Here is a 12,409-nt window from a genome sequence, read left to right on the forward strand (position 1 = left end):
CGATTTCAAATCATAAACGTGTTCAATCTTTATGATCAGATATCCTGTTGTGTAAGAGAATCCCTAAAACAGCTGAGCATGCATTTTGTGGGTTATTGCCAATTCATCCTGCTCATCGGCCACCATTTGTTTACTCTTCAGCTGCGTTTGAACAAGAGAGGTTTTCCAGTTTTGAGTGTGTGGACTCTATTTGGTGGTGAGTTGAATCTGTGAATGTGTGATGTGCTGATTTGGTGTGTGTGTGTTCTTACCCTCCACACACCACAAACTTATGTGTCATTATTTGTTGTCATGTCTGGGGTGTCTAACATTTTCATCATTAGTTCAAATTTTAAAAATCACAAGTGTGAGGCAGCCTTATGGATCCAAATCTGTTGCAGACTTCACTCTTTGTTGAGCTCTTAGAATACGAACAACATACTCAAGGAACCTCTTTAAAGTGTGTTTGATATTGAGTAACACTGTCTTTATCAGGGAAGAAGGATTGGACAGGAGATCTACCTGAAGTAATGCAGTTCTCAAGAAGACTCCAGGAATTTCAGCCCTCAACCTTTAGGTATCACCCTAAAACTACTTGCGCCCAACGTGGGGCTCGAACCCACGACCCTGAGATTAAGAGTCTCATGCTCTACCGACTGAGCTAGCCAGGCTGCTCTGGGGTTATAATATGCTTAAAGTTCCAAGCTCCACTGGGAAGGTTTACTTGTGAGACTCAGTCGACTCTGTTTCCACCCCACACCAAAAGTTCACTGAGTGCTAGCATACACCAAAAGATTTTCACAATCTCAACAGACACTGAAGATGTGAGAGACCCCACACATTACAACAAATATCGATAGGCTTCACAGTTTGTTAAATGTGCAACGATATGGCCAACACAGCCCACCAGGAACTTACAGATTCCATTCACCAGCAACCAGAGTCCACGCTCTCCAAACTGGAAATCTCCCAAAATCTCTCGCCGTCTGATGTTGCTTTAGAGTAGACAAATATCAGACAACGGGCAGGAACCTATAACGTTTGTCAAGTTAAACATTGCTAGCTGCTTCATTACCTGGGTGATCCAATAAGGCAGAAGTTTTCACATGAAACATATTAACTACTGTGTTGTTGCCACAAAACAACAAGTTGGTCCTCACTTCTTGACGTCCATCTAACTGTGTGCTCTGCGTTTCCTATAGTCACCATGGCTGGGATGTTGTTCTTCCTTCTTCAGTCAGCTTGCTTCCTATTTGGCTATCATTTCTGACAATCTACAGAAGCTCTGCTGTCCTTGTGTGTTTGAAGTTTTAATAGTCCATCTTGTTGAATTGTTGGGTAAGGATTCATATAAGCAGAGCTGTGCTGTTATCAGGAGTCAAGTGGCTGTGGACTCTCCCGTTAAACACCTAATATGTTCACCAACTTGACTGCCTGAATCTAAACAGTGTCTTTGGCTTCTGTCTCCAACAGTAAAAAAAAAAATGTCATCACATCAGCTTGCTTATGAAGGGTACATGCAACAAGATAATCAAGGTGATTTTCAGCCTGATCCCCCTTCTGACCTAAAGTCCAGATTTTTGATGGCTCTAGATGCTTTCTCACCAGATTTTTCCATGGTGTGAGGTTTGTTAAGAACGATTTTACTTCCCCTAATATGCTCAGAAGAAGATCAGGGCCACACCGATTTCAAATCATACTTAGTATTAAACGTGTTCATTCTTTATGATCAGATATCCTGTTGTGTGAGAGAATCCCTAAAGCAGCTGAGCATGCATTTTGTGGGTTATTGCCAATTCCTCCTGCCCATCGGCCACCATTTGTTTACTCTTCAGCTGCGTTTGAAGTTATGCAGTTGTCAAGAAGACTCCAGGAATTTCACCCCTCAACCTTTAGGTATCACCTTAAAACTACTTGCGCCCAACGTGGGGCTCGAACCCACGACCCTGAGATTAAGAGTCTCATGCTCTACCGACTGAGCTAGCCGGGCTGCTCTGGTGGCAAACTATGCTTACACTTCACAACTCCACTGGGAAGGTTTACTTGTGTTACTCAGTCGACTCTGTTTCCACCCCACACCAAAAGTCCACTGAGTGCTAGCACACACCAAATCTCAACAGACACTAAAAATGTGAGAGACCCCACACATTACAACAAATGGAGCGCCGCCTGCAAGCTAGTTCAGGCAGACAACTCGAGCTGCGCTCATTCATACTGACACGTCACCACCTCTCCATCAGCTGATCTCAACATCCTCATTCGGCGGTCTATTTAAACTGCAAGTCTCCCTGTCTCTGCCTCTGCTTGCAGTGCTCCTGCTGTTCTGCTCAGTGCTGTGTGAAGTTCGTCCCCACCTCCTCCCCGGCTTCCACCTGCGGGCTCCGAGGGGGTTAGTCCTATCTCATTGCTCCTAATGTCTGCATTTAAATAATCTACAAGGAGTAATGAAGTTCGGAGCCCACACGCCAAACACAATACTGTATGCTGCAATAAACTTATTTAAGTAAACGTGAGTTGTCTGACTGAAATAAGGTTATAATAGGTTTCACAGTTTGTTAAATGTGCAATGATATGGCCAACACAGCCCACCAGGAACTTACAGATTTCATTCACCAGCAACCAGAGTCCACGCTCTCTAAATGGGAAATCTCCCAAAATCTCTCACCGTCTGATGTTGCTTTAGAGTAGACAAATATCAGACAACGGGCAGGAACCTATAACGTTTGTCAAGTTAAACATTGCTAGCTGCTTCGCTACCTGATAGATACTTAAAGGTAGCACTGTCTGTTCGACTCCTCTCATTTTCGGTTCTATTGTGGTCGGTTTTACATGAAACATATAAACTGACGTGTTGTTGTAACAAAACAACAAGTTGGTCCTCCATTTCTGACATCCATTTAACAGTGCGCTCTGCATTTACTGTTATCACCATGGCTGGATTTGTTGTGCTTTCTTCTTCAGTCAGCTGGCTTCCTGATTGGCCGTTATTTAGTTCCATGTGACAATCTACCGAAGCTCAGCTGCCCTTGGGGTTCACCCACACAACAGGATACTGATGATATCTGACGCTAAACATATTTAAAATTCTGGTTTTAGATTGGTGCAGCGCGGATCTCCTTCAGAGCACATCAGGGGAAGTAGCATGGCTCTCGACATGCTTCCCACCAGATGAAAATCTAGTTAGATAATCTGTAGAACCATTACAAATCATGCCCTTTTTAACTTTTTGTAGGTAGGGAGGAATCAGGTCTTGTTAGAGCCCAGTTTTGGCAAATGTTTTGGGCAGGTCTACGGACCATGCATCAGAATTTGAGGCTACATGAACAGCAAGAAGGATTTGGAATTGGATTTTTGGCTTAACTCACCCCACATCCTGCAGAAAAGACCATACAGAACACTATATGAGTTGATCATTTTCCTATGTACTGTTCATCTGAACTTAATAAGACTGGAACAGAAAAACCCAAAGATGTCCTAACACTTGATACTGTGATTACATAGAGGAGCACTTTTTAAATACACATTCAGTCTTTTCTCAGTGTTGGACTTGAACTCACAATCCTGCAATTCAGTGTTCCCCAACTTGGCCTGTCATACCTGCACGACGCTATGAGGTATACCCAGTGGAACAAATCAGTAACCATAGCTTTGTTTGAACTCTTAGGATCTAAGGATATAACCTAGAGGTGTTAGGGATCATGTGTTTTGATGGTTAACTACTTCCTGTCACATGACCTGGGATTGTCTTTACAGGCTTTGCGTCTCCGGAGGCCTCCTGCTGCTGTGTTGACCCATTGTAAATCATTTCACCATAGCACTGTCGGCCAATCAAAACAGAGCGATGAATGAGGCTGTATAAATCAGCGGGGTGGTCCTCTGTATGCGCACACACACACACACACACACACACACACACACACACACACACACACACACACACACACACACACACACACACACACACAGACACACACAGAAAGACACACACACAGACATCTGCATACCTGCTGAGTCACACATTTGTGCAGGGTGAGCACCGACACTGCAAAGACAACAGGTTTGGTGAAAACAGGTGATAGTGTATCGTGTGTGTGAGTGTGTGTGTGCGCGTGTGTGTGTGTGTGTTTCTGTGTAGAGAGAGTAGAAATCCTGACACAGAGAAGGAAAAGAGAGAAGGTCATAAAGGAGTGACAGGGAACCTTTTTTTTTTTTTTTTACAAAGTCTGATGAGTGGAAACGCTGCCTCCTACTGGTCACTGTCTGCTACTACAAACCATCAAAGAATAGAGGTGGAAAGAGGAGAAAGAAAACTGTTTACTACTTGAGTTTTATCACTGTTTTATTTGCGGCAATATCTCATGGCTTTAAATCAGTCCTGCTGCTTTTTAGAAGATGGTGTGTGAAAGTTTGGAGAAAAAGAAGAGCGCTAAAAGATGGAGATTTGAAGGGAAAGCATGACTTGCTTCCTTCGTGATCCCTCTGATTGCATGTTTGTCAGTCACACCTCATTTAATATAACCAGCAGTGACTTATATGCCAAGATATTAACAACCAAGGCTCTCCGTGGTTTAGATGTTTATGAATCATTTACTCCTCTTCTTTTTTTCTTCCTTTTTTCGTCTGCTTTCTTCTTCTGTCTTTCCTCATGCTGTGTGTGTGTTGGAGGGTTGCTTATATTGTAATGAGATTCTCAGTGCCCAGGTGCTCTTTCTAGATAATTACTCAGTGTGTTTCCAATCTCTGAACTGAAGCAGCAGCAAGTCTGTCTGCACACACACACACACTCACACACACACACACACACACACACACACACACACACACACACACACACACACACACACACACACACACACACACACACACACACACACACACACACACATACATACATACACACACACAGAGGAAGAAGAAGAGGGAGCATCAAATGAAATCTATTCCCTCTATCTCTTGTTTTTGATTACAAACTAGCCTCTCTTCTATCCTTAATTTTTCAATCCTCCATTCTCCTTTATTTCATCTCTACTTTTTTCTCTTCCCTTTTTCCAATTTCCCCCGTCTGACCATCATCGCTCTGTTTTCCGTCCCTCATTTTTATCAAGTGTGTGAGATGAATCAACAAAACATTAGTCAGTGGTCTTGGAGGCAGACATCATGGATTAATGTACGTACAAACACACATATTACTTCTTTAAAGATAATCCATCTCTGATTGGCTGCAGGGATTTAAAAATGAATAAATGTATTGACTGGAGCTGAGCTGCATTAAAGAATGATGCTGAGATGATGAATTGTCTTACTTTAAGTCTGGAGACAAAAAAAGTTATCCATTTGATTTATTTTATAACTTAGTGCTCAAGGAGCGGAGCCAGGAAGTGGGGTGAAAGCTGATTGGCCCCCCCAGTGGCCACCATTTAATCTTACACTATCACTAGCTTTTTGCCTTGTTACAGCCGGTATTTATATTGAACTCAACTATTTGGATTGTAGTAGTAGTAGTAGCTTCTTTGCTTTTCAATTATGAACATCTTTTTTTGTAATATAGCCTATATTTCTATATATTGGACTTTTGCCTTTATTAAATAGGACAGCTGAAGAGAGACAGGAAACGCTGGGAGTAGAGGTTGGGGGAAGACATGCAGGAAATTGTCGCGGCCGGTTTCAAACCAGCAACCTCTGCAATGAGGACTATAGCCTCTGTATGTGGGGCGCTTAGACTGCTAGGCCACCAGCGCCCCAGTTATGAACATCTTTTGTTGTTACTTTAAACATTGACTTTGAACTAGTGTCTTTATTTCAAGGCTTTAAAGATTTAAACTCAGTTGATTTAAATGTTGCCCCTTTGTTGAGTTACCTCTTGAAGTCAAAGATTAGATACAAATATTTTATTGTTTGGATTCTTTTATATTAGAAGTTGAAGTTGATGTCACTAGTGGAGATAACCCTTGTAGATTTGGGGTAAGCCCTTAATGTTTACCCTGCCTGGCCACCCATAAAGTCAGTGCTGGAGTTTGACCCCCCAGTCAAAAAAGTCTGGGTCCGTCCCTGTACTGCTCCATTATAAACAGAGAGCTCCATAATGTTGTACTCTTCTGATTTAGAGGTTCTGGATGAAATAGTTGATAATGTGCCGATGGAAAAAGAAGACTGTTGAAATGTTGTTATTGCACGTCTTAACTGGATGATTAGACAGTGTGCTGTAAGCAGCTGGAAATCATGGTAACAACATTTATCAATGCAAATGAATCATTAAGTAAGAGACTGAAACTGCAAAATCTATCTATAAGTTCAAGATTTCATTCAATCAGCATAGAGGAGTATTCTAGAGAGTCACTTTGTTTCCCCTGAAATGTTAAAGATTTCTAAAATATATGTGTTTGATGATTGTCCCTCTGCATGGTCTGTTCTGGTCATGAGTGCCATATCAACAAATGTACGCCAAATTCAGAAATTGGCCCAAAAATGATTTTTAAGGTGTTTTTCCTGCTTTCTTGCATCATTCAAAGCACCAGTTTTTTTTTTTGGAGTCCAAAGTGTCGCTAGATTTGATCCAAGATGAAAAATGGACAAAGAGACTGGTGGCATAGATAATGTTTTTGCTTCATTTAATGCTCTCAGATGTCCTTAAACACCTTCATACACCTCTCGTATGAGCTTAAAGAAATGATTTTACTCTTGATATTTTATTGTCACCACAGAATAAAACATTTCTATTTGCCAATATTTCTTTGCAAAATGGTGTGATGCTGATGATTTCTCTGAGAGGAGGAGATACAGTCAGATTGTGTGGACAGAGTAGAGTTTGTATCAATCTCATGGATATCATGTGAGAGGAAGAAAGAAGACTGAGTATTCTTGTTAACTCTTGGCTTTAAAAAAGCCATTTTTTTTATTTAGTCTCAGCAACAGAGAGCTCTCAGCTTCTCTTTGAGCCTGAAACCAGCCTCCTCTTCATAAAGCTGCTGAATCTCTTTGTCTGCTCATGTTTGAATCAATGAAAGACGCTTCTAGAGAAACAAAATCTGTTTGAGTCTGGGATTCAAAATCTGAGCGCTGAATCAACAATGCTCTCAAATCCTTCAGACACAACTATCAGACTGTGGCGTCTCCGGGCTGCTGCTCTGAAAGCTCTCACAAGTCCGCTGATGTTTGGACTGAAAGGGTTAAAAACGCTTCAGCATCATCTTCATTTCAGCCTCCGTATTTTAACACGTGCAGCAGTAGATATTTCACAGCAGTGTCTGCAGCGTCTGCAGTGAAACAAGCATGCTCCTTGAATCCAGATCAGAATGGTGTTATTAATTACATTCAATAAATGTAAAGAGGTCTGTCTGACTGGCTAGAGTGCAAGGACAAAGCGTGTGCGAGCAGCAGAGACGTGCATGTGGCTGGAATGGCAGGAAATGATGCACATTAGACTGTCACTCCAACATATGCATGAAATTCTTGCAGCAGATTGTTTGCTTCAGGTGTTTCATCTAAATACTTTAATTAAGGAGTGTGTGATTTATGGCTTCATGAATTAAAATGCACACTTTTAATCTTAGGTTGCCTTTGGTTGAGATTATTTTGTAGAACTACATTTCTCAAAGAGCTCCCTATTTCACATTAATTATTTTCCATCTGTGCAAATGAAAATTTACAGCAAACTTTAAACACTTTCTGTCTTTTTTTGTCTTTTCATGTCTTCTATCAATGTTTCACAGTTCATCTTTTCTTATTTCAACTCATTTATTAATTTGTATTTATTTTTTTGCTGTATTTTCCCCCTTGTCATTCAAAAATGTTACATTGATTGACGAAGCATTATTTAATCATCTACCTGACTTCTGATTTTACATGTGCAGACAGATCTGGCTAATTAAAAACAATGGACAACATTTTTTCAATCTTAATCTCTGAATTTCATTGTGACTTTTACCTCATGTTTTGTTTCACATTTAATAAAGAAGGGTTAGAGATTTTAACTTGTGCTGCTGTAGTGAGAGTGGACACAGACAGAGGGCGCTAAATCACTGAGACTCACCACTGACAAGCTGGACATTTGAGGGAGAGGGAGAGAGATAAGAGGAGAACATGACAGAGGGAGAGGCAGAGAGGGAGACAGAGAGATAAAAATGTGAGGAATAAGTATGAGAATTAAAAAACAATTCAAATAGCAGAGGGAATATTCAGAAGGGCAGTAAATGCACAGATAGCAGTAAAAGATGACATTTTCAACTTTGAGTCTCTCCTCTTTGTTTTCCTCTCGTGAATACTACTTTTCTTTCTTGTGTCAGCTCCTGTCTCCAAGCATCTCTCTTTCATCCTCCCTTTTGCTCACTTTTCCTTACCCCTGTCCGACTACTCACACTCGCCCAACCTCCCCCCCCCACTATGCGTGGTTGGGTCCGGGCCATTTGCTCCCACTCCAGCACCATTACTGACCAGCAGGGGAAGAGTTGTTCTCTGCATGCAGCTGGGTACAGGTGTGCTGATGCTGTCTCAGTCAATGTGTGTGTGTGTGTGTGTGTGTGTGTGTGTGTGTGTGTGTGTGTGTGTGTGTGTGTGTGTGTGTGTGTGTGTGTGTGTGTGTGTGTGTGGCCGTTGACACAGACACAGGGACACAGGGACTGAGGCAGAGTTATGTGTTGCCTTTCTTAAGATAACAGTGATCAGTGCAGCAGAGACAGGAGACAGCTGTCAAGTAGCCGAGAAACACGGTGTCAAAGAGTGTGATGTCTGAAGATGGTGAGCCCAGAATGAAGATCTTAAAATGCTAACAGTGTGTGAGAGTTTGTGAGTTTGTGACTGAAAAGCAAAACAAAGGTATCCCTGTTACCAGAACTGTCATCCATCTGATAGACTGCAGGTTATTTTGATTTTCATGATCTTTGAATACTGATACCATACGTGCTTCATTTACACACATACTCATTTGTTATCTGGTTTAAAAGGCACAGTGTGTAGAAATGAAAAAACTAGCAATATCTAGATTCTACAACATCAACCTCTCTCTTCATCTTCATCATCTTCCAGCGGTCCTCTGCCTCTTCCTCTGTTTTGCCTCCAAACTCCTCCACCACGCAGCCTCACTCCTCTTCCTCTTCTTCTTCTCTCTGGCTGTTGACCCAGTCCAATTCCTTGTCCTTCCATTGTCCTTCCATTGTAACATTGTGTTGTGCTCCAGCTATATATATACTTGTCAGTTGATGGTTCATGAGATGCACCTTTGAGCTATTTCAGTAAACTGGTTGATCATTGTTTGATCTAATGCTTCACACATTTCCCTTTGTTAGAGAAAGTCAAGATTCACCTTGGAGCAATTTACCAATTCAGGACAGATTTTGAAAAAAAGTCTGATGGAAATGTACAGAAATATGACTGACATATTCTGACAACAACATGTTCAACCATTTTGCATGGGAAGACTTATGCGATGAACTAATGCCTTCCAGCTGGTTCAAGTCTCGCCGTCACTGTTAAAAGACATTAAGAAGAGTTGGTTTGTAAATTTTTAAAAAAGACAATGTCCTATTATTCACTGTTTTATTATTATTGCCATTATTGTCCATTCATATTTTTCTTTATAAAGCCAAAGTTTTGTCCTCACAAGGTCTTTTTACCCAAAGCTGTCTTGAAGAGAGGGGGTCGTTTTAGAATCACAGTGGTCTTATATTCCAATCAATATGATACTTATCATTTTCTTTGTTAAGCTTAAATTCCCTTCAAATGCAGATTTTTTTTCTGGTTTTCTGGTCTTGTATTATTAAATGAAAGGTTTCTTTTTTAGACTGTTGTTCAGACTTACTTTCAGATGTCACCTTTGGCTTTGGAAACATTAATAGTGATCAGTTTCAGACTGAATCATAAACTATATAAAAGATGGATAGAGATAAAAAAAAAAAAACATGAGCTTTGTTATAACAGAACAATAATCCTTTTGTCTGCCTGTTGCGTCATAGTTTACTGTAGTGGCAGAAAAAAACAAGCACTCTTGTAGAGTAACATTCACACTGTTGATGTTGTAGTCACGATCACTGTAGCCAGCAAAGAGTGACTCAACAAAAATCTGTTCCTCTCCGTCAATGTCTCTCTCCTTTTATTCATCTCTGTCAACAACCCCTTCACATTTTCTTTAATACCTACCCACCCCTTCCGTCCCTCTTTTATACTCTCTTACCCCCATCACTCTCTCTCTCTCTGAGCTGATACACACTCACAAACACACACACTCCTCCAGCTTCACCCCCAGTGGGCACCGTGCCCGCAGAGAGACAGCATGAGCCCCAGGCAGAAACCCTGCAGCCGTGCCAACACCCAGGAAGCCAAGAAAGAAATAATAAAGGAAGGAAGGAGACAAGGAGGATAAGAAGAAGGGAAAGAGAGGCAGAGAAGGAGTGTAGCAAAAGGAGAGGAGGATGCAGAGAGGGAAGATGAGGAGGAATCGAGTTGAGAGAGGATGAAGAGATAAGAGGATGCAAGAGCAGCAGAGGAGAGGATAAGAGCGGGAGAGGGGAGACAAAAGGAGATTAGAAAATAGATAGATCGATAGATAGATAGAGAGATAGAAAGGGAGAGATATACAGAAGAAGAAGAGATACAGAAAGTGTGAGGCAGAAAGAGGGGAAAAGAGAGAGCCGGGCAGACAGCCAGCGCTCCCAGGAGAGAGAGAGAGGTCAGAGCAGTGGACACATCTCTGGAGAGACTGTGTGTGTGAGACAGTGTGTTTGTGTGTGAGACAGAGCGTGTGTGTGTGTGTTTGTGTGAAAGACAGCAGCAGAGATAAAGGGAGGAGGAGGAGAATACAGAGGAGGAGCAGTGGAGCGCAGAGACAGAGAGGAGGACTTGTATAAGAGACAGACAGAATGCTTGAAATGCAACCTTGGAAATCCATAGCTGTGTAGTTAAGTCTGTATGTCCTCGCTGCTTTAATTATATAAATACTGTGTGTTATAGATTATAGATTATAGATTAAGTCTGTGAAATGTGTCACAAATTCTCTGTTTATAGACAACACAGTAGTTTCTAAAAACAGCTGGGTGCTGTAGTTTTTATCAAAGTTATTTCCTCTGGACTAAATAGTGCATCAGGTTATTTCTACTTCACATTACTGTACACATAGTTTACACATCTGTAGCCTCTTTCACACATGCACCATCCAACTGAACATTTCCAGACATTCCTCAGATAGGCTACATGCTTGAGCGTAAAATTTCACCCTGATTTATCTGGACCTTTTCTGCTAAAATGTTTGTAAGAGGTCAGGATGAGTCTATGTGTTAACACAGCAGGTAAAAGTTACTGGGTCAGTGTAGTGATGACATCATTTTCTCTACTGAATACCCTTCACTGCTTACTTTACAGTTATAGTCAATATCATGTTTTCTACTGCTGAGTTTGTATTGCAGAAAGCTTATAGAAAATCTCCCACTGTGAGATGCATGTGTGAATGACATTTATGGCCCTTTTCCACTTCCAGCCTTACTCGACTCGACTCTACTCGGTTTGGGTACCTTTTCCACCAGCCCGAGTACCGACCCACGGTGGGTGGGGTCGTCATAACACAGTTCACGTCATTTTGAACGCGACACAAACACAACAATCAGGCACTGTTGTACTTGCTGTTCGGTCTGTGGCCTTTTTGTCGCAGGCTGAGCGAGAGAGGAAAGCAAAAGAAGAGCAAAAGAGTACCGATGTCGTTTTTTAAAAATGGCGGGTTTGATTCCTGTGTTGGGCGTCCCGCTTATGACTCTTTGGTGACGACATTCTCTGACCAATCAGTGGCCGGCAGTCCATAGACGTCTTAGCCCTACTCTACTCGACTTGACTCGACTCTACTTGGTTTGTGTTGCGTTTCCACGGGTGTGGTACCTCGTGTCAGATACCAGTTTTTCGTACCTGCTCTGCTCTGGTTCCAAGCGAGCTGAGCCGATACTAAAAGGTGACGTTGACGCACTGCCGGCTACTGATTGGTCAGAGAATGTCGTCACCGAAAAGTCATGAGCGCGACGCCCAACCACAGTCTATGCGCCCAACACAGGAATCAAACCCGCCATTTTTAAAAAACGACATCAGTACTCTTTTGCTTTCATCTCTCGCTCGGCCTGTGACAAAAGCCACAGACCGAGAAGCAAGTACACCATTGCCTCCATGTCCTCCATTGTTTGTGATTGTTGTGTTTGCGTAGCGTTCAAAATGATGTGAACGCGGTTTGGCGCAGCTGTGGTATGACGACCCATCCCACCGTGAGACGGTACTTGGGCTGGTGGAGAAGGTACCCAAACCGAGTAGAGTCGAGTCGAATAGAGCCGAGTCGAGTCAAGTAGGGCTGGAACTGTGTAGTGGAAAAGGGCCAATAGTATCGGCTCAGCTCGCTTGGAACCAGAGCAGAGCAGGTACGAAAAACTGGTATCTGACACGAGGTACCGCACCCGTGGAAACGCAA

General features: G+C 42.1%; 1 non-coding gene across 1 annotated transcript; it reads right to left on the reverse strand.

The window, feature by feature from the left end:
- Window positions 1-1,896: 1,896 nt before the first annotated feature.
- On the reverse strand, window positions 1,897-1,969 carry trnak-cuu. Its single transcript has one exon. It is a non-coding gene; the product is annotated as a tRNA-Lys (tRNA).
- Between the last annotated feature and the right edge of the window lie 10,440 nt (window positions 1,970-12,409).

The sequence above is a fragment of the Notolabrus celidotus genome, chromosome 21 (genome assembly GCF_009762535.1).
Source record: "Notolabrus celidotus isolate fNotCel1 chromosome 21, fNotCel1.pri, whole genome shotgun sequence".
Taxonomy (NCBI): Eukaryota; Metazoa; Chordata; class Actinopteri; order Labriformes; family Labridae; genus Notolabrus; species Notolabrus celidotus.